The following is a 21,102-nucleotide window of genomic DNA, read 5'->3' on the forward strand; positions in this document are numbered from 1 at the left end:
CGGTTCATTTCTGAACCGGTTCTAAAAATATCCAAACAAGGGAATTCGCGTACACCTACCGAGATAAACAGAAACGCGAGTTAATATCTAAGAAGAAAAAAAAAGCGGCTCGACCGCATGCGTGGAGAGATTGATAAGTGAGTTTTGGGAGAGAGGCGTCTTCGATGATATGGTCACGTAATTCGTGAGAATTGACTTCCCAAGATTAGTCTGAACATCGAAGTCGATGGTAAACGACCGAAAGGCCGTTCAAAACAACCGTGGCTTGATACGCTGGGTGGGGATTTAAAAGCCTCGGCAGATCAGGGATTTGACAGGGCCTAATGTCGAGGCCGATCACGACGAGCCGACCTCGCTTGTGAAGGGAACAAAGGCTGAAGAAAAGAAAGAAAGGAGTATTGAGTTTTGGGAGATTAAGGAGAAGGAGAAAAGAAGGAAGCACTCAAAGGACCCTCCCCCCCGCACGTTCCTGAGCCTGGCTAGCATAGAGGCGTCAACCGAATGTTTTGATGGAGCTTCAATATTTGCGAGCGAACCTTCACGGACAATTTCGCCATTTTGTTTTGTTTTTTTAAGGATTTTTGGGTAACTTTTCCCTCTAACAACATAAATTTTCTATGTTTTATTACAAACTCATCAAAAATCGAAAAGAAAGCCAACAATAACACTAGGAGAGCTACTTTCATACGGGCCGCCTCAGAGCTAGATGCCGAAGGGCAACTGAAGAGTGTTGAAAAATCTCCAAGCCTTAAGTTGCTGGAATCAACCCAAACAAGGAACTTGATACTACGCATGCTAGGAATCAGTCAAAATTAGGTGGAACATGAATACCTTTCTCCTCATCCTTAATATCGTACACTCTTCATATATGATGCAACAGTCCGAGAGCGGTCCTTGACCTAAAGAAGTTTTCGTCTTGAGTAAGCGCTTTGAAATTCTTCTGTTGCCACACGTTCAACATGGCCTGCTTCCTAGAGCTTTCGAACGATAATTTGGGTGCCGGCTTCTGATTCGTCGTACAATTGGTAAACTCACTGTTGTACCTCATTTGTCATCCGCGGTCCACTCTCACTGGGCCTAAGATTATCCTGGTCGCTCGATATTCGAAAGCAATGGTTTTTTTGCTCCTCAGTGTGGTTCATTGTCTCACTGCCGTAACCCTGTATATATTTTTATTTGTGAGAATTGGCAATACGAGGCCAACATTTTGGCCAGCGTGATCCGCCTGTTGATTTCCACTATTTATTTGTGTGCATACAAAACTGTCAACTCATTCGAAGCAGCAGTGTTGCATTTTGTGTGATTAGGGTCGTTCCTTTGGTTTAGGTAGGGATTTTGGTCTTCTCCTCGTTCATTTTTAGACCAACTTTCTCCGTTAAGCTTCGCCATGATCCTCATTTTCTTTCGATAGTGCCAGGAGATTTATATCATCCCCTTAGGCCACTCTCTGGGATGATTTATACATTAGTGTCCCATTTTACTTATGGTGTACTGCCAAGCGCATTAAGTTGGCTAATTGGCGAGTCAGCCTGTAGGTGTTCCATGGACCTTACCTAACTATCTAAAGAATGTCGGGAATCATAAAAAGAGTGGATGAAAAACTCGTTTAACTGCACCTCACTCAGTGACGTAAAGAAAATGTAAGGAACACATGGTATTTTCAGGTACTTAGTAGCGTTGTACCTAATGTTTTCTTTGCTGACGGATAAATCAAAAGGAACTCCGTCAGGGAAGCGCGAGGAACTTTCATGAGTAGAGAATGTCGGGTTCGTCGTTGTGTAATTCGTCCAGTCCGGGGCTCCTGTTGTGGCTTCGTAACAAATTGTTTTCCTTGTAGGGTTGTCAGCCCTACCCAACCCTCAACCTGGAGGACCAGTTGATACAATTTGTCCCATTTTTAGTCGCGGGAGACTCGCCTTCATCCTTCTCCGTCTGCAGCTTTTCGTTAAGAAAGAGCTGCCAGCGGTCACCACGTGGAGGTCGAGATAGGGTTTGGTAGTAGAGCTGTTGGTGTTGGTTCAGCAAGCATTTCCCAGGTTTATGCTCCATCGTGGGTACCAATCTACGTTTCGCCCTGGGACCCTTTGACCACCAAACAAACAAACTGCCTTCATCCAGATCGAGCAGGGTTGACAATTTCTCCTATCTAGGGTCGAAAATCACACCCGATAACAGCTACGATGATGAAATCCGCGCACGGTTGTTGTCAGCCAACAGAGCCTATTTCAGCTTACAAAAACTGTTCCGCTCGAAACGTCTCACCATAGGGTCAAAGCTCTTACTGTACAAGACAATGATCTTGTCAGTCCTCATGTATTCCTCGGAAACTTGGGTTCCTAGCAAGAAAAATTGCGAACTCTTGGCCGCGTTCGAGAGAAGAATCCTCCGAAGAAGTTCTTTGTTTCCTTTGGTATTTTCCTATTTACTTTTATTTTTAAGCCAATTTCAGCTAGTGAGTTCCAGTTGGCGCGAATTATATGACGGTGCCAAGGAAGACACCTCTCACGCTAGTTTTCCCATTGCGATTGAGGATGGCCTCGTTTCAGATATGAAGCAGGGTTGATTTACTTTAATGTGTAGTGTTTAATTTTGAAGCCTTCTTTCACTGTTTGTCAATACTCAAGAGAGACAGGATCCTCACAAAAGAAATATTGTGATTGATGAATGAAAGACCGTACGTGAGATAGTGCAATGTTACTACTACTTTTTAGAGCAGTGGTGATATCCTTAAGGAAATCAAATTTCAGCTTTCATAAAAACAGTATGGTAGGTTCAATTCCCATCCTTCCACTAGTAAGGATAGTGGGTTGGGAATTTAGAGGGGATCAAATATAGAAATGAAACGAAGCTCAACCAGTAAAGTATATCCGAATTTAATAACAAAGTCTTATAACTAAAGATTGATATTCATCGGGAAGACGAACATCGTATTCTTCAGGTTAAAATTGCGAAACTCTTGCCATATACTCATATTATGACATATGGGCGATACTGCTTGAAGGTATGCTCCAGAAAATCAATGAAAAGCTATGTCGTCTCAAAATTTGTACAAGATATTCAGTGGAAAAATGTTGGAAGCCATATTTTTTGTGGTACCCTTTTCTTGACATTCGAAAAACCTAATTGCCCACCAGGAAAAAATAAAATAATTATAAATGAGTTATTCATGGGTCAGATATCCTCCAACGTGCAACTGTCATTATTTCTCAATTACCATTTCGCTCCATCCCCTCAGTTATTCACTATTCATTTTAAGCCTCTTCATAATGATCTGCTCCGCACAAAAGCTGATCTCCATTTTAATATCAAATATCTAAATAACTTCCCTAATCTGTTTGTGATAGATATCATATTCTCAACTATAAGTAATCCATACTTATTACTTAAGTGCCGTATAGATCATCTAATTCAACCACCATCAATGGGGTAATCGGAGGGTAATGGATAGCATAGAAACATTTGTGGAGCAATCATTCCGTTTGTATCTTTCCACTGCCATATGCAGATACTATGTTAATCGTTCCGTCATTATTGGAACATTTAAATAATCACTCACTCGTGTAAGTTGAATAATTGATGCATAGTCTAATTTCGATTTACAGAAATGGTGGAATTCATGGTGACTTTAATGAAATGAGCCAATAGAAAATTTGTTTTTCCTGCAGATCTGATCGCAATATGGCCCTGTTTCTTAGTTTATTATTAATAGCATTTTAATAGCTCCAAATGGAATATAGATGGCTCCAATAACATTTCTATTATTTAATAAATACTGACAATTATCATTGCAGTATGGAATATTTTCTGGACTATTAGGTCATAATTACAGGACGAAATAATGGCCAGTATTTGGGGATGGGGAAGTTTCATAAAAGCCAATAAGTGCATCAGGTGGAACAATCTGTGAAACATGCATGTGTAGAGTATCTAATTATCTATTGATTTGTATAGCAAAAAGCTGGAGTGATTCCCAGGATAACCTGATATGGTATGTTCATTATAAATATGCATACTATTATGATACCTATGTTCGTAGGCTTAAACATTGTTTTTTACTGAGATCCATGTCCTTTGAAAACCTAAAATTGATGTCAGGGCTTTTGGCAGAAATCCTTAACCACTAGCTCCCTTTTTACTAAAAATGAGCTTAGAAACCCCGATTCGGAGGGAGTTGTTATATATCGTGCTCGGGGTGAGAGGAATATACTTCGTCCTAGAGCAGAGGGTAGTCCTATACTTTCCCTAATTCGCTCCTCTATCCAGTCTATCTCTAACTTCACCTCCGATCTTTTGTAGCAATACAAAAATTGTCAGGATTGGGTCACAAGGTAGGAGAGGCAAAGGTTGATGCCAAAGGACATCGTATTTTGCACCGAAGTGTAATACAACATAATTCGAAACTCTGACACTCTGAGTCGACATTCTCATCATCATCATCATCAACGGCGCAACAATCGGTATTCGATCTAGGCCTGCCTTAATAAGGAACTCCAAACACCCCGGTTTTGCGCCGAGGTCCACCAATTCGATATCCTTAAAATCTGTCTGGCGTCCTGGCCTTCGCCATCGATCAATCTTAGGCAGGGTCGGCCTCGTTTTCTTTTTCTACCATAGATGTTGCCCTTATAGACTTTCCGGGTGGGATCATCCTCATCCATGCGGATTAAGTGACCCGCCCACCGTAGCCTATTGAGCCGGATTTTATCCACAACCGGACGGTCATGGTATCGCTCATAGATTTCGTCATTGTGTAGGCTACGGAATCGTCCATCCTCATGTAGGACCAAGCCTATAATTGAGAAAAGTTGCGTATTCGATCTAAACAAGCCGATTCAGCTACCGAATGGGATAAAGGCTACAGTGAGGCTGAGTGTCCGACTCTTGATGTCATGCAGTGGGTGTTTAAATCTAAGTTGCGTAAAACGTTAAGTTCGGCCTGCAATTATGCCGAACGAGCCCATAATGCACCCGGCTGCCAATTAAACTGAAAGCACCTTAAAACATGTTTCCACATTCCTTCTGTACATACCGCATTTGGCCAAAGTATGCCTCATCTCTTTCATTACATAACAAGGGGGTCATGTGGTTGAAAGTGGCGACTTTTTGCTGATAACCGTGTTGCGAAGTACTGAGGATAATTAGTTTGGTGTCCGTCGCTTTCCTATAGATTTTCAGGTCTTAGGGATGAAGTTCCGCCCAAGCTTTGATTCGAACTGTGGGCGGATTCACGTTGGATATAATTCGCACCCATTGGGTATTGCGAATTATAAAAGGGAGCTTATAGCGCCTATGATCCGTTTCGGTTACCCTGCTCCCAGGGCAGAGGTATGGCAGCGTTTGATGAGTTGCTTCGGCCCTGGTTCGAAACCATTTTTGGCTGGTTTCGCTGATGAACGAGGTCGTTGAAGTACGTTTTGACTGTTTATAATACTCACGCCTAAAAAGTAAAGTTGTTGTCCTCCATGCAGATCTTGACAATTTTACCCCACAAATTACCTTTTCATTGTGGAAGAAACAAACCCTCTATAAAGGTGGTCACTGCTTCGACCGGTATACTCGAAAAAAGGGAATCGACGTCGAACAACACTAAGGGTTCGTTTCTTCCATGTCTCCAAACAATTGGGAACTCATCTCCTTGTCTCTTTTACTATTCGCACAGATTTGATTCCTCAAGCATGTATCAAAATGATTTCATTCATGCTACCAGCTTCCCGTTCTTTTGCTTCTTCCGATAAATGTTTAGAAGTAGGTTCGACGGGTAGACTTTAGCCCGTATTCCCTTCGTCAAGATCTGCCAATGTATGCTCTATCCTTTGCATGAAGTTTCATTGTAAAGAAGCGGAATAATGATGTCCTAATTTGCTCCATTTTGTTTTAGTTAAAGATGTTAATCGTTTAATAAATGTGACGTTTTTGTGGTTCATATCAATCTTTCAAGGAAAAAATAGAGCATCATATGTGCTCCTTTAGAATCTTTTAGTCTAATTTGAACACCAAGCTGAAGTCTTTCACATCGGAAATTCCTTGATTTTTGAATTTGATAATCTTTACCTTATAATACCTAGGTTCGGTTTGCCTTTTTTTGAGGGCTGGGTAAAACTTATCCCATGAATTTTCTGCTGGAATCACTTTAAGGCAATCTTATCAGTGCGCTCCAAATTGAGGAGCCATTTGGTTAATAAACCTTGGCTTCGGTCCAGGCTCTAATATTTTTTTTAACAAACACTCCCATGAAATGGTAAGTCGCTCTTTTGACATCTTTGCCAGAACCGACGCTGCCGCCTGCACATGCGTCCTCCTTTCTCGCATTGGTTTGAGTATTCCAAAGGAAACTGCCGTTGCGCTGCATTCATGAAGTTGTCCAGTTGATCCGAATCAGGAACTTCGTCACAATTGTGGTTAATTCCGATTCTTTTCATGCCTGTCAAGTTCTCATCAAAAAGCGGCAAAAATCCATGAAATTTTATTTATTGGGAGTACTGCCACATTTGAATAGGTAGATATGAGTGGCTGTTCCGAGGAGACCAATTAGTGCTGTGGCGTGTCGTTTCGATGCCAGCAACTCATACGGCCATGGCTGCTGTTCAAGTGGAGCAGAATCCAGCCAACTCAGATATTCAGAGCCATCCAGTAGCATTTACGAAGGACAGCAGCTCTTCACTCTGAAACTACAGATTTCTTTGAGGCCTCCAAGGGATTATTTACCTAATGTTCACAGCCTGACTCTAGCTAAAGCTGGACAACTGCAAAGGACTTTTTACTCTTTTCCGCACCTTCATCAATGCGAAAAGTAAGTATCTCAAGTCTAGCGACATGGCTCCAAAATGGCTGCAAACCGGCGTAACCCTGTACGCAGTTGGCCTAGGAGCTCTCGCGGTGGAGTGTTGTAATAGGGAGAACCAAATCTTCGGCAACTTGGTTCTGCAGCCCCGGCCATCAACAGATTTTGAGTTTCGCCAATACCTCTGGCTAGAATACGATGGTAAGTCCAGGAAGACCGTAGACTTGGCTAAACTCTGCGTAAATTTAGTCCATATCTTGCTGCCCATACGTGCCTTCCGTAATTTCACTCACAACGTTAGGTAACATCTGCGACACCAATATGATCGGGACGAACCGTCACTTCCATCTCGGTGCTGTCCCAAATCCGTAGAATATCATCCATCTCTATCAACCACAGCACTGGGGAGATGATGCCACCCTGGGACGACATTCTGCTCACAGCTCCACCTTGGTAATATTATATGGACGCCGTGCCGGGTGTTCTACGAACATGAGTTTGTTCAAAGACTATATTCACACCATTGTTGGGCGCTTTGGATTTGTGGTCAATGTGTTGTAGCCAATGCTTCACGGAGTAGGCATTTCGCAATTTATTAAGATCTCTCTTCCTGATCAGATTATCTCCCAACACCTTGAAATACGCCTGTGCAGAGCACATCAAAGTGAGAGATCAGTCATTTCAAGGACCGAATAAAGACGTATATAGTGATGAAACCCAGTTACGGACCAAGGGTCATAGTATTTCTTTTGGCCACTCTGAAACCAATCTAATCAGAGACTTTTTCAGTATGTGGAGAGATATTTAAATTTATTTTGACTTACTAGGGACCGTCCCCATCTGAAAATCAAGGCTTTATCTTCTACTGCGATAAACTCAATATTTAAAGTTTCGGAGTAACTCGAAATCTGTTCACCATAGTTTCACTGACTTGGGGACAGTGAGCCGTGGATAGGCCAGGATAATGAGTTAATTCCAAAAGCAGACCGTGGAGTACATCATTTTCTCCCAGGTTACAATGCTTGCTCATATTCTCCAATCTTGGCGGGGATGAGTCTGAATGAAGATGTTTTAAGACATCGAGGAGTTCGCAAAACTGGAGTATGACAATTTTCACGCGTAGTGGTTTCTCTTTCGATTTGTATCTCGCTGTAGTGTTGATGAAAACACTGGAATATAACGTTCAAACCCTTCATCATCATCAACGGCGCAACAACTGGTTCGCTCCACCTCAGGCAGGGTCTGCCTCGTCTTCTTTTTCTACCATAGAAATTGCCCTTATAGACTTTCCGGACTGGTTCATTCTCATCTAGTAACCCGATTTTATCCACAACCAGACGGTCATGGTATCATCATCATCATCATCATCAACGGCGCAACAACCGGTATCCGGTCTAGGCCTGCCTTAATAAGGAACTCCAGACATCCCGGTTTTGCGCCGAGGTCCATCAATTCGATATCCCTAAAAGCTGTCTGGCGTCCTGGCCCACTCCATCGCTCCATCTTAGGCAGGGTCTACCTCGTCTTCTTTTCCTACCATAGATATTGCCCTTATAGACTTTCCGGGCTGGATCATCCTCATCCATACGGATTAAGTGACCCGCCCACCGTAACCTATTGAGCCGGATTTTATCCACAACCGGACGGTCATGGTATCGCTCATAGATTTCGTCATTGTGTAGGCTACGGGGACGAAAATCAAACATAGAATATTATTCTAATAGCTTTGATATTCTTGCACTGCAAGAATCGTATATTATTAACCATTCTCCCCACTCTTAATTCATCTCTGGATTTAATCCTATTGGAGGACAGCAATGTTGGTGTCATCTTGGCTTTCCGTAAATCCATTCGCTTCAGCCAAGTCAACTACGTTTCTGTCTATGACTGTTTATGTCTCTTCCAATTTTGCTATTGTTTCAATTTATCTCCAACCCAGTATCTACAAAAGGAAGTCCAGCACGCCTGTTGGGAGGCTCCTCATTTTCTGTGAAAAATATAACAACATACTCATCATGAAGGATCTGAATGTCAGATCCGTCAATCTCGACGTCTCCCTCAGCAATGGCAAGGGTAGATACATAAAGGCTGCGGTCCTCAAATCCTCATTTATCTTTCTTAATAATGGTATGCCCACTTCTTACAACCTACGGTCAATGTCAAACCAATTGGGGTCAGTTCTTGACATTGCTGTTGCTAATTCTGCGAGTCAATGTTGACAGTGGAATCCCATTACTGACAAAATATCTAATAGTCACATCTGCATCTTCACGCAGGTGCTCAATATCTCTCCTAAATTCAAGATTGATTTGATTAGGTTAAAGGCGGAAGTCAGCAACTTAGCGCTACAAGAAGATATTCCTACTCTAAAGAACCTTTTGAAAAGGGTAATTGCCGATGCAACTAGACTTTTCACTAATCACACTGGCCAACCAAATATGTGGTCCCCAGAGCTTAGGTTTTACTTTAAAAGGAAACAAATCCTGTATAGGCGTTTTAGGACTAGGTCCAACACTACAAATTTTTCTCCTTTTTGAGGAGCCCAAACGATTCTTTAGGATAGTGGTTGTGAACGCTAAGCGGAAGCGTTGGCATGAAATTTGGTCTGATTTATCTGAGACAAAAAATGTTATGTCCTTCTTGAAATTCTTGAAGGGATTTCGTGGCTATCCTAGTGACAGGCCCTCAACTTGGGATCCTAAGAAGAATGTGGATTATCTTGACTATCTAGTTGGGCAGTACAGCCCCCTCCCTCCCTTGCTATTATCCTCAGATATCCCATAGTGTCTCCGCCCTCTTTTCAGAAGAGCTTACTACCATTTTGCTCAAGCATAAACGTGTCTCTGCCACTGGTGCTGACAACATTACTTATCAATATGTACGCTGGTTGTCGCCTGAAGTTCTCTCGGCTTTGTTGCAGGGACCTAACCTCATATGGTGCAATTTGTTCCCACCGAAGAGTTGGTCCATTATTCGAGTGGTACCCATCCCTAAAGTTTTTAAAGACCCTGAACTTTTGACGAGATACCGTCCTATCGCCCTCATTAATGTGTTTGCCAAACTATTGAATTCAATGATCAAGGTTCGTATCAATAATTTCATTGATGAATACAAAGTCCCGCCGGCCAACTGTTATGCCTACTCTGCAGGGAAATCTACGTCTGCTTGCATTAACGAAGTTCTGTTGCACATCACGATAGCTAAAGGGAGGGGTCAACAAGTTCTGGCTGTGGTGCTGGATATGAAGAATACCTATGGGAAGGTGGGTCCTGCGAATCTATGTGATATAATGTCATGTCTGCCTGACACGCCAACAACGAATAGAAGGGGACGGAAGGAGAGCTGAAAACTAGCAAAAGAGGTATGCTCAGAAGCTAGGCTAAGATGGGCAGTGGGAACTTTTAAACCATTGAAATCTCCCGGAGTAGATGGCATTTTCCCAGCACTTATCCAGAGAGGCCTAGGAATTATCTTAGAGTCTCTTCTGAGGGTGCCTGGGGGGGAGCATAGCACTGGGATACATACCAAGGGCATTGAGACGGGCAAAAGTGGTCTTTATTCCGAAAGCGGGTAAAAAGGATCCTTTTCACTCTAAATCTTTCAGACCAATTTGCCTAACATCGCTCGTACTCAAAACGGTGGAGAAGGTCACAGACAACTATATTAGAACTAAGGTTCTAAAGCGTAATCCTCTACATCACTGTCAGCACGCTTACCGGGCAGGACGGTCAACTGAAACTGCTCTGTATCAGCTGACAGAGGTACTACGGGATGTCATAGAAACAAAAGAAATGGCATTGTGTGCGTTTTTTTGGATAACGAAGGAGCATTCGACAACACATCGCACACAGAGATACAAGATGCCCTGGGCCGCAAAGGAGTGGGAAACACCCTGGCATTCTAGATGGGCAAAATGCTTGAAAGCAGGCAAATAGATACCTCGATAGGTACAAATTCTATTATCATAAACACCACTCAAGGCTGTCCACAGGGTGGAGTACTATCACCGCTGATGTGGAGTATGGTAGTGGATGAAGTCCTGGACGTGTTAACAAATACTGGAATACAAGTCCAGAGTTCGCAGACGACATTGCTTTAATATGCAGGGGCAAATATGAAGATATCCTATGTGATAGAATCCAAACTGGACTAAGGATCAACCTAGCCAAAACCACCATAGTACCATTCACTAGGAGGCGTAAGCTTGATCACCTGAAAGCCATAACATTACATGATATGGAGGTGAATCGAGAAATAGAGGTCAAATATTTGGGAATTACGCTAGACCAAAAATTACTCTGGAAGGCACATGTCTGAAACACTTGTCGGAAAGCCACGAGGGCTCTGATGACTTGCAGATCCATAGTAGGAAGAAAATGGGGTTGACGTCCGAAGATACTACTTTGGATATATACTGCAATAGAAAGGCCAATGATTACCTATGAAGCGGTAATCTGGGCAGGAAGATCCGAACTCAGCACACAAGCCAGGGAATTACATAAGCTCCAAAGGCTGGTTTGCGTGTGTATCAGTGGGGCAATGCGGTCATGCCCAATGGCATCCCTGGAGGACCTTCTGGGATTAATCCCTCTCCATCTGCACATACAGATGCAGGCAAGGAGATCAATATTCAGGATGGCCGGTAGTTTGAGTGAGGCAGGGAGCTGCCTAAATCGAGGGATGATCGATATTCTTTCTAGGCGGTATCCCGAATTACTGATACCAAGGATAACATGACAACGAGGTTTCACTTCGATAAGAAATTTGAAACACGTTGGAGTAACAAGGCAAATTGGGAGAGCGTGGCTGCGACATACGGCTTAAACCAGCAACTGATTACTTGGTACACTAACGGATCCCTCACAGCAGAGGAAGCGGGTGCCGGTGTCGTTGGTCCAAGGAAAATGTACTTTGAGCCAATGGGCAGGTACACTAGCATATTCCAGGCGGAAATATACGCCATAGACAAATGTGCATCCTTTAATCTGTAAAGGAATTATAGGGGGCAGAACATAGCTATTCTAACCAATAGCCAAACAGCGATCAAGGCATTTAGGTCAAACCAGGTGAACTCTAAACTGGTAAAGGAATGCCTTGAGAGACTGAATACACTCGGCTCGTCCAACAAGGTCTGGATACTTTGGGTTCCAGGCCATGCTGGGTTGGAAGGCAACGAAGCAGCGGACGAACTAGCCAAGAAGGGAGCAGGGACGCCTTTACGCGGGCCAGAACCCTTCTGTGGAATCCGAAACGGTTTCATGGCTATGAATCTAAGAAATGAAGAGGAATGGTTGAGGGAACTATACTGGGCGGGCCTACCGGGGATGGAGCAGTCCAGGGTGCTTATTGGAGGATACGAAGCCATACGCACAAAGGATTGCTTCAACCTCACCAAAAAGAACCTCCGAATCATAGTGGGAATTCTCACTGGTCATTGTCGGCTTAACTATCAGCTAGGGTAGCTAGGGATATCTACGGACATTGCCTGCAGATTTTGTGATGAGGCGGACGAAACCTCTATACACGTCCTGGGACAGTGTCAGGCACTTGTGCAAAGTAGGTCGGCGTTTCTGGGAGAACACTTACTACCAGATGCAAGGCTGAAAGATCTAGAAGTAGGGAACATACTAAAGTTTCTAACGGTTATAGGTCTGCTTGAGATACTATGATCAATAGGTACACTATAACCAGTAAAAGGGACACAATAGCTCTTCAAGGACGCGGTGCGACTTCCCCTCAACAGAATAGTAATATATAACCTAATAAATTTGTGTTTGGTCTTTTTCTGGCCGTGAATGATAGTGTGCTTCTGGCAACATAGGCTAAGTGTCTGTCATCAGTCCAGGTGGTGTACTTCGTGGGTAGTATCAGGTCCTGTTTGGACTGCCGGGTCCTTGGGGACAATAGCAGCAACTTTTTTTTCTCTCGACAACAGGATTTGCATACCAAGTACAACCTAGACTGACTGAGGCGCTTTTGCTTCTTACGAAATAATTAAATTTTGGTCCTAAAAAATCAGTTACACGGAGGTATCCTTTTAAGACCAATCAACCTGAAAATTACAATTCAACTACAATTTAATCTGCCTGCGGTCCAGAATAATATGGCAAACATCAATTTAGCGCTTATAGAATTACATTGTCCATCATGGTTTCCATCTCGTTATAAGAGATTATCTTCTATGGGCCTTCATTCAGCCCACAAGGATATTGAAACTCGGCCAAAATAGAATCGTTTTCCGCATGACAAAGGACACTTTTTGGGCACAATACACACAGAACTGTCGAGGACGAAGTAACAATTTAATTGTATCGTGCCACAGTACTTGCTATTCCGAATGGTATCCTGTTTCAGTTGTGGCTATCTCATCTGCAGTTTATCCTATCCCATCCTGATACCAATTCAAAGGATAGTGTCGTTTTAATGGGTTTATTCTCTTAGATGCCATGGCAGGCAGGCCGATGTGCCCCAAAAACAAAATGTGACCGGCATCGCATAGGCAGTAGATAGTTGGATTCAAATTATATATGCAGGCACAGGACTATATATACTCGTAACGCTGACCACTGCCACTAGACTGTAAAGTGACCAAAATTTAGAGAACTGCTTAATTAACATTCTGCTCATCTCCTCGGCCCTGGTAGTTTCAGGACCAGCAAATTTGGTAACTTCCACATAAATTGGGAAATTTTCTGTTACAACACTATCCACACTCGACGCTACTCCTCTTCTTCGCCACTCCTCGAACCTTTCCTTTCCCAATTAGCCAACATGCAGAGGAAGCTAACAATGTTCCATTCCATCTGAGGCGTAGGGGTCGGGCGAGGCCGTGGTATTTATGTGTAGTGAGCAAACGTTAATTTTTCGTTTTAACGTTTGTTGCATTTTCCGTTTACAGAGACCATAATTAGTTTAAGTGAAATGCTAATTACTATCCGGTGGTGCTTGTAAGAAGAATTGCGAGAACTTAAATAGGCAATTGTTGTCTGCAGACTGGCTGCTCTACGGACAGCCTATGGCTCATTGTGAATTTAGTGCTGTGGAGCTTGGCTGATCTCCGGTCTGTTTGGATAATTCATGGGATTATGTTGTTGATTTTAATGATAATGATAGCTAATTGTTTACGAAGATTTCTCATTCCGCATGGCGTAATAAATTTCCATGGAGTCGCATGGGAGGATTTCTTGGATAATCACCTCGCAATTGAAAGCTTTCGATCGTTTGCTAGAATATTGTGAAAACGCATGGTTTCCCCCCTGACTATGCAGATGGAGGCTTCAGATTAATCTTCCGAGTTCAGGTGCTGCACTCAATCGCGGAAAAATCAAAATTAATGATTTATTCCCATGCACAAATGAAAAAGTTCAATAATCTTATCTTCCTCCCCTCTCGACCCACCCCCATCATTCTTGTGTTCATTCACACCATCGTTTGTATACAAACATTTGTAGGCTTAGGGAAAAGTCAAAATGTACGACAAACAAACGATTTGGTATTGAAACATTGTAAAAATCCCAAAACGCCAATCTTCACTTCACGGCGAGAAGCCCAAAACGTATGCCGGTCACGTGGACGAAACGCTTTATTTACAGTTCAATCTATGCGTGACACGTGACACTCCTATTAAATAATGCTAACAGAAATCCTAGATAGAAGGGTAGGTTTCGGAGGGGTGGGAATAGGCGGGTAAGTTACATTTGAGTGTGTTATCGGCATTTGGAAAGGAGGCCAGGAGAGCTCTGTTTTTTGCCTGGATCCACTCAACCCTGAAATCAAGCTATTTTACACAAAATTCGGGAGTATCTCCCCCTTTTGTTAGATTATACTTGTCCTGTATGCTTAAATAAATCACAAAAGGGTAGTAAACTGGCTGATTTTTTCCGGTTTGAGACTTGTGTTTTGGTATTCGTCCTGGGAGGTGATCTCCCTTTGTACATGTAGGCTTGGTTTTTGCAGCATCATGGGGAGTTATCAACTTTGAAAACATAATTTTTATGCATCGAAGGGAGGTTTGTGCTGGATGTTTACCAGTGGATTTTTACGCCATTCGTTCAAGGGAGGGTATCAATGAGGATTGTTAAGTAATTTGTGATTTAAATCGAAATTGAATGAGATAAGTGTGACACGAGGGGGGCGTTTGTACTGATGTTGTTGTGGGGCTGCATTTGCCCCAGGTAGGATCCTTGAAAAGCATTGCATTTATTGCCATCAGCCATGATTCTGTGGGGAGGTACCTTATACTTGCAAATCATTTTCTTTTTTCGCAACTAGTTCCATAAGGCTTAAACAGGATATGAGAGGATAGCAAAGGTAGCGTAATTAGTAGGGCCGAAATCATTGTACGAATCACTAGTAAATCTTTTCAGTGCTGATGTTTGTAAATAAATAGAAATTGATCCTTTTCTTTTAATATTGTGTATTTGCTAACAATGTATTATAAAATAGTTCCGCGAAAAGAATTGCGTCTGACTCCTAGGATCGTCAGAATTGAATAGGCTTACAAGCGAAAATCCCGCAGAGAACCAATGCTTGCTTGCGCCAAAAGCCCTGACTTGGTGGCGGGAGCGCTGACCTCGTCACAGATATTGCCTCCCCAATGACCTTCGCGTCCAGCGAATTAAAATGTGACTCTCCTTTTGGGGAACATTCGGGTGTCAAACCGTTTTATCACTCACTGCAGTCTGATATATTACTGCTCCAGCTTCTTGGCTTCTTGCTGGCATCGATGTGGCGGAAAACGTTTTCGCAGATGACCAAATCCTTTAAGACGAAAAAATGTTAGTCTTGATGCCTAGACGCTGGCGTTAGGCAAAAAGCTGTAAAGAAGCTGCGCAGGTCAATGACTGGCTGGTGGTTGGTTTATTCTGAGAAGCGATGAACTCGTTCGGAATCGGACTGATAAGTCAAAAACCATTTCAGCCGGAAAGGCCTCCGATCCTCCTTGAAAGTGGTGCCTAGCCAAAGGAGAACTCCTGGAAGCGCTCGAAGCCATAGACCCTCGGGCGAGTACTTTAGCCCAGCCTTAAGAGTGCAATGTATCCGTTGGCCTAGAGGTGGTAAGGTATTGTGTGGACGTGTTTCGCTCCCACAAGGCGGTTGTGCTGGATGGGGAGGCCAGCCTGGAATTGGACCTTAATCAGCAGTAATGTACAGAGGCGTACCAAAAATAGATATCCAATGATCGAATATAGCACGTTCGATGGTGGGAGCCGCCATATCCAGCATTGGAACTGCTTGCGTCCAACGTTTATATCAATGAATAATAGTAGGGCAACTCCCGTAGCAATCGCGAAGAGGAAGCTTGATGACACGTGGATGCGGTTGAAGCGAGCACCAGGAGTTTTGAAATTACCGAACTCTGCTCTGTTGCGGCGGTGTATGTTTGACAGCTGGTATGACACATTTGTTTGGCCCAGCGCAAGACGTTCTTACGAAGACTCAGCTAAAAGAACCTAAGCGCTACAGGCTTGGGTGTGGCCCGGCCAGTTGGGTGCGCCCAGTTAGTGAATTGTGTCAAAAGCCTAGCGGCAACATGAAGTCGGTAAATATAACTTGATGATCTCGTTAAACTTCGTGTAGTAGGTCGCATGGTCGTCCAACTGAAACATGACCCGAGGTCTGGCGAAAGTTACGGCAGTTGTTCATCTTTCGTTTGTGTCGTCCGCTCGCTATTGTTCCAAGGCCCCACCAATAACCATATTGGAAGCGTCGTTGCACAAAGCTGCCTTTTGAATCGATCATCGGAAGGCTGAAGTGGCAGTAGAAGGGATATTCTGCTTGTAACGTCCTCGGAGGCGACAGGAATCTGGTAGAAGGCTCGTTGCAGGTTGATGATCGAGAATACCGAGCCGTTAGTCGACTGGAATAGAGCCTCTATTATGGGCAGCAGGTACCCATCAGACCGTTGGCGGTGACACATATTTATATCTGACCTGACACTGACCTGACATCTTACATGCTACCAAAACTTTCTGATAACCGCAGTTTCATTGTTTCGAAGACCATTATCGGCATAACCTCATTTTGTAATATGTTTCCTGACAGTCTGTTGACTATCTACGGTCATATGCCTCCACAAGGACTTAATTTCTCCAATTAATTAAGTAAGAAACGGGCTCGGGATTAAAATATAAATTCAATTGATCTCATTGAAGCACAAACACGAACTGATTTGACATTAACCCATGCTCAAATTGCTGAAATCGATTCTGAATGAAATTAAACCTTTTTGTCTTGAAGCACCCTGAGCCACAAACGGATTTCGCAACAGCATCTTTATGTCTGGGGTATTAACGAAGGGATTAGTTCATCTACAGGAGGCTCCGCCAAGATGTTGAATTTTCAGTATCGTAGGAATTTGAGCTCGTAGTCCCCCGCATCATCTTTCATCTTGGTGATTCGACTAACATACAATTTGGACAGGCTTCTACTCTTGAATTCAACTAAGACATAATTCTACAAAGTGATCAAGCTCAACAGCAAACAAATCCTCATCCATGTTTATATCGTCCGTGTCTACAAATCTACATCGTCATTATCTGATGATTAAACGTCCCTTGTTTGTGTAGATTTTTTTGTTTTTTGGTCCTAATAACTTCCTTTTGGCTGCCTTCCTCTTAGAAAATGGAACCGGCTTCTTCCCTTCTACAATGTTTCTCATTTCTGCAGTGATCGAAGCTATCATACGCTTGCCTTTCTTCCTCAAGTATCGCTCAGTTCATTCTCCTGCTTTTTTGTAACCATGAAAATTAGGAGACAGGAAGGCGTGGTTCGGACCAGCTCCTGGATCAAGGACACTGATTTCAAAACTTCAGTACCATGTTTTTCAAACCAGCACTGAAAAAGACGATGAATAGTCGTCGAAATATGTATATTAGCAAATAATAAAAATATTTCGTAAAAGTTTTTAATTTTTATTTTTAGCTATAATCCCTTCCATTCTGTAGCACTGAGAGATCCTTCCCACGCATAACTCCTCTTTGCTTATTTATCAGGGGACCATGTTCTTTGGCCGCTAGGGCGCGCCGCTTTGTTCTCTATCCGCCATCCCAGTGAAATATGGGGTTGACACTGACGCTATACATAAGACCCCCCGAGACCACCAAATTATCCCTACTTGCTCCACTCGGCTCCGGTGAAGCTTTTAATACCAACTAACTCTTTAAATCAATCTCGCTTCAGCCCTCACAACATGTTAGTAACGTCACGTAGCGCCACTGTTGACGGCGAACTAACCCCAACCCCCTTCCCACTTATGCCGCATCTCAGCACTGCAAGCTACAATTGCTATCATCCTCCTCTACCTCCTCTTCTCTATTTCTTATTCTACGTACTCCTCCGGCACGTTGCTTCAAGGTACCTTAGCGACTAAAAAACTTTTCGCCAAGTTGGCTTATTCCACTTCTTCATACCATATTGCCGACTACATCAAGCATCAAACGAAGGATGGCGCTTCGGCGTGTAACCGGTTTCTTCAAAGCAATGTATCCTTACGACCTCGCTTTCGTTCAACTCTCCTTTTGACTGCAGGGAGGTTTTCCATGCCACCTGTTAACTTCTCCCTCCAACATATGCGAATCATTCCTTGACCTTAAACTTGTTTGCAGAAATATGAGCCTTTTATGACTACTTTATCTGTATTTCTAAAACCTGGCAGGATGAAAAGATTTTGGATTTTGAGCTCTTCGAAAGCTATTAGGTCTTTCTCTGTGACAGAGATCACGTGGCTTTTGGTAGCATCGCAGTCGCAGGTGTCCTAATTGACGTAAAATCTTCCTTCGATGCTTAACCGGTTTTTTCCTTGTACTCTTCTTTTTACGACTGTACTTTTCTGAGCATTTCTCCATCCGACGCAAGTTGGTTTTTCATTTTCTGGATATATTTCCTCTGTCTTAGCTTCCCTACTTGTCTGAGAAATACTTCGACAAATTATCAGATATCTTTGCCGTAGTTTTACCCTATCTACCCATCATTGTTTTTAGTGACTTTAATCTTCCTATGCTCACCTCGCTGAACGTTTCCGGCCCTCTACCATTCCCCAGCAACTTCTTCTAGCCTTCTTTTTTCTTGTGAGTCCTTATGAACATCTGAACTGCTTTTCAGTTCAAAATCATCAGAAATCACTATCACTCTCGATCTTGTCCTCTTCAACTTGCCTGTAAATTGCTTTTCCCAATTTTCGGATGCTCCTGCTTGTGTCTTTCTGATCATCATCATCCCGCACTTGAATCCATTCGCTCCTATCAATTCCCCTCAAATATTCACCTTTCGAAAGACAATTGCGGAAATTTGAATTCATATTCATACTCACTCCTTTAACTTGTGACAGGCCCCTCAGCTTCTTTTATATTATCCTCATTAGTCTGTTTCTTTGTTACGTCCTGACCACTCCCAAGTCTTTGAAATCTTATCATTTCTGGTTCGTTGCTGATGCTAATCTCAACCAATTTCTAACTCTGCGAGCTTCACTGAAGTCACTGATATTTAAATTTAGGAAGGAGTATCTGGGTAATGTCGAAGCCACATTGGCTTACCCCAACCCCCCACTTTCATCAAATTTGTAGGTTCCTGTGCTAACTGTCACAATTATCGTGCCACTTACTTGATTTATCTTCATACCCTGAAATACCGCGTCCATTACCACTTCTATTTTTATCAACGACTTCACTCATTACCTTCCTTGCTTGCTCTATACCGATGACCTTATCCTTTTTCATCTGTAGCTATCAACTACGTGCCCCTTTTTACCGATCATAGTCACCCTGATTTGCTGGAGTCCTATAAATAACTTTGCACTAAGCGTTATCAGGTGCTACGCTCTCAAATCCTCTCTCCAATTCTCCCGGTGCTTCATTCAATTCCACAGTAAAACTTTCAGAATTTCTGGGTTCACATTCCGTACCTTCTTTAAATTTGACTTGGTCACCCTCACTTTTCAACTCCCTCGTTCGTAGCATTCTTAGGTTCCCTTCCCACTGACTGTCTTGCTTTAGAAAAAGTCCAACGCAATTTCGCCTGATCCTTCTTCTTTAATTGCGGAAGTGATCTCTAACTGAAATCGAGTATTCCAAATTGTTAAGGAAACAGTGTTTATCAAGGAAATGTATTAAGCACCACATAAATCTTCATGAATGGAGAACAAACTTTCATCGTGATAGACGTCTTAATCCTTTTACTTCGGGGTTAAGATCCTCCCATTTTTCTTCGGTCCTTAGCAGGAACTCTTCTTTTCTCTTCTTTGTTGGGGTGGGAACCCCACTGACAGCACCTCAATAGCACTGAGACATGAAAGAGAATGGAGTCATTAATGCAATCCGTCAAGGACTTCTCTCTCTAGACCGTGGTTCTAGGTCATCTTGTTTTCGTTGCTTTCTAAGTTCATATCGCGCGTGCCTACAGGACACTTCAATGGAGCGGCACTTAGGTACTAGGGGACCTGCGTGGTCAACCTTCCCAACTTTTCTTTTAGGTTTTTTGGGATAGCTTTGCCCTGGTGATTGACGATAGTCAACACATACGATCACTCAGCCTTCAGCAAAGTGTCCTTCCTTTTTTCCGTGCTTCCAAACGTAAATTTATCTCAGATACGAGTTAAGTCGTTCTAGGTTCTACCAATCTCTACCAATTACCTAAGAATGGGTAAAGTAGCTCCTTTCGATTTAAGTTGTCTTGAGCATTGTCCATCCAATATTAGATCCTGAGGTACGTGCATCTTGTCCCAAAAAAACATCAGAAAACATTTAGGCAGACAAATCCCTGTATGCAAGGACACTACCTCAAGGTATCAAATAAATGACAAACATTTCCAATAAAACTTTTCTACTTCTTCTAACTTCACTTTCCACTACACAGAAATCAACAAATCCCAACAATTATTTTATAAATTTCAATCTCAAATCTATGTCCACCATTTTGGTAGCCAAGCACCTATTTTTCATGCGAAATATGCGCATTATTTAATAAATCCATTAATTGAAACTTATTATCATTGGCTTGTTATATGTTTTCAGAAATCATTTTCTTAAAAAATTGTGTTTTATTGAAAATTAAATTCAACAATTCCTTATCTTCTGGAGTAAATACAGAGACGCCATTTAATGAGATCATCATGGGATTCTTAACTGAAGGCGGCGCCTTTGAGACGCAAATTTCGAATTAATATTGAATTGTTATTCGTCCGTTTCTTATCAAAAAATTTTAAAAAAAATACTTAGGAATATATATATGCATAGCTCCAATGGTATGTTTTGAAAGGAACGAAGAGCTTGACATATTTTTTCTCCAATAAAAAGTCATAATCTAAGTTAATCGCATGAGCCTCG

The 21,102-nt window shown here is 42.6% G+C and overlaps 1 protein-coding gene across 2 annotated transcripts in view; it reads left to right on the forward strand.

Annotated features, from left to right (window-relative positions):
• LOC119655961 (homeobox protein unc-4) overlaps positions 1–21,102 on the forward strand; it is a 135,838-nt gene that overhangs the window by 83,425 nt on the left and 31,311 nt on the right. The window lies entirely within an intron of this gene.

Source organism: Hermetia illucens, chromosome 4, assembly GCF_905115235.1.
Source record: "Hermetia illucens chromosome 4, iHerIll2.2.curated.20191125, whole genome shotgun sequence".
In the NCBI taxonomy this organism is placed as follows: domain Eukaryota; kingdom Metazoa; phylum Arthropoda; class Insecta; order Diptera; family Stratiomyidae; genus Hermetia; species Hermetia illucens.